The 2,513-nt window shown below is 43.9% G+C and overlaps 1 non-coding gene across 1 annotated transcript; it reads right to left on the bottom strand.

Moving 5' to 3' along the window:
- Positions 1 to 1,911: 1,911 nt before the first annotated feature.
- TRNAR-CCU (transfer RNA arginine (anticodon CCU)) lies at positions 1,912 to 1,984 on the bottom strand. Its single transcript has one exon. It is a non-coding gene; the product is annotated as a tRNA-Arg (tRNA).
- Between the last annotated feature and the right edge of the window lie 529 nt (positions 1,985 to 2,513).

Raw genomic sequence — 2,513 nt, 5'->3', positions numbered from 1 at the left:
CTTACCACCCAGAGATAACCACGTCGGTGGGCATCTTGTATATTAGACCTGAAAATTTGCATATTTTCATATGCAAATATAGAAATGCATGTTTTATGAAAATGATGTCATATTATACACATTGTTTTTCAATCATCTCCTCCTTCTGCAGTTTATCAGTTTGTTGTGAACACTTCAAGTCTGTTTACAGTCAGCCCTTCCAATCTGGAGGTTCTGTGTCCACGGAGTCAACCAATAGATGGAAAAATACTTAAAAAACATTTTTTTCCCAAAAAGTTCCAAAGCGCAAAAGTTGAATTTGCCATGTGCCAGCAACTATCTACATAACATTTTCATTGTATTACTTATTAAAAGTAACCTAGAGAGGATACACGTAGATTATATGCAAATACTACTCCATTTTATGGGGCTTCCTTGGTGGCTCAGTGGTAAAGAATCTGCCTGCCAAGGCAGGAGACACAGGTTCTAACCCTGGGTCGGGAAGATCCTCTGGAGAAAGAAATGGTAACCCACTCCAGTATTCTTGCCTGGGAAATCCCATGGACAGAAGGAGCCTGGCGGGCTACAGTCCATGAGGGCACAAAGGAGTCAGACACAACTAAGCAGCTAAACAACAACAACAACACTCTGTTTTATACAAAGGACTTGAGTATTCTCTGATTATTATATCCCAGGGATTTGCGAACCAGTCACCTCACTGATGCTGAGGGATGACTGTACGTCTACACAGCATTCTCAAAGCTTGCATGACATTGCACCTTTCTTCAATTGTTGAATGTTTGAGCTGTAATGTATCAGACATCCATTGACAAAATAATGCTATGTAGTGAGAAAACCACAAAATCTCAGTGGCATACAAAAATAAACATTTGTTTATTGTACCAGTTCACAGGAGTTCAGCTGGTCTGGGCTGGCTTGGCTGCTCTCTGCTGGTCTCGCTTCTGCCTCTTTGGCCAGCTGTGGTTGGCTGAGCGTCCTCCTCACTTTGACTTGCTCACGTGTCTGGGACTGGCTGGTTATCAATCCCTTTAGGATGGTCACAACTGAGACAATTAGGGCAGTTCCACTGTGTGCCAGGTGAGTTACCCTCCAGGAAGCTGGAGAATTCTGGAAGATGCCCTGTTTGAGGGCAGTGGTCTATTCTAAGTTCATATTGCTGCTGCTGCTGCTAAGTCACTTCAGTTGTGTCTGACTCTGTGTGACCCCATAGATGGCAGCCCACCAGGCTCCCCCGTCCCTGGGATTCTCCAAGCAAGAACACTGGAGTGGGTTGCCATTTCCTTCTCCAATGCATGAAAGTGAAAAGTGAAAGTGAAGTTGCTCAGTCATGTCTGACTCCTAGCAACCCCATGGACTGCAGCCTACCAGGCTCCTCTACCCATGGGATTTTCCAGGCAAGAGTACTGGAGTGGGGCGCCATTGCCTTCTCTGAAGTTCAGATTAGACATGCTAAATTGGATACCTTTGGGATCTTCGAGGGGAGGTTTTGAGAGGTGGAGTATACTATTCAGAGGACAAGTTTGGGCTGGAATGATTAATATTTTCGTCTTATGTATTTTAGGAATTAATTGAAATAGTAGATCTGGATTAAATGACTTAATTTGATTTGAGAAGAGATTAAAGAGATATAGGAGAGAAGGGATATAGGAGAGAGGAGACTCAGAGCCAGACCTGGAGGACTGGAGCAGAGGAGACCTACAAACCCCTCTCTCTTCAGAGAAGTAGAAACAACAGAAAAATGGTTTGTTATGGGAGCAAGGAGACAGTGTTTCAAAAAGTGGATGGCTCACAAGGCTTTGCTAATTTTAAAAATTTACTTATTTGGCTGTGCCAGGCATTAGTTGTTACAAACATGACCTTCAGTCTTTGATGCAGCCTGCGGAGTCTTTAGTTGTGCCATGTGGGATCTAGTTCCCTGACCAGGAATCGAACCCAGACCCCCTGCATTAGGAGTACAGAATCTTAGCCACTGGACCACCAGGGAAGTCCCTCTGATAGTTGTTGGAAAGTCAAGTAGGACAGTTGGTCTCCAAAGATGGCCCTCAAATGAATGATGCCTCCTGAAATTCACACTTCATGTAGTACCCTCCCACACTGAATGAGGCCTGGGTTTGTTCAACTAATAGAATTTGTGACTTTTGAGGATAGGGCATATGAAGTTTGCAGTGTCAACCTTGGTCTCTTGAAATGCTTGCTCAGAGGGATGCCAGCCACCATGTAAAAAGTCTGTTTACCCTTAGACCACCATGCTGTGAAGAAGGCTAAATTGACTATGCAGATACCATGGAGAGAGAGAGATGATGCCTGGCTGCCTCCCGGTTGTGGCAGCTGTTCCAACCTGGGTACCAAACATGTAAGGCATGAGTCACCTTAGTGTCAAGATGACACTAGCCCATTGAGACAACCCAAGTAAGACCTGCCCAGCTTATCCCAGTCAATTAATAGAATCACAAGAAAGAAAAAATGAATTCTTGTTTCAAGCTACTAAATTTTACACTAGAATAAGATGGAAT

This window comes from Bos taurus, chromosome 15 (assembly GCF_002263795.3).
Source record: "Bos taurus isolate L1 Dominette 01449 registration number 42190680 breed Hereford chromosome 15, ARS-UCD2.0, whole genome shotgun sequence".
NCBI classification, from domain to species: domain Eukaryota; kingdom Metazoa; phylum Chordata; class Mammalia; order Artiodactyla; family Bovidae; genus Bos; species Bos taurus.
This window is presented reverse-complemented; position numbering and strand designations above follow the sequence as displayed.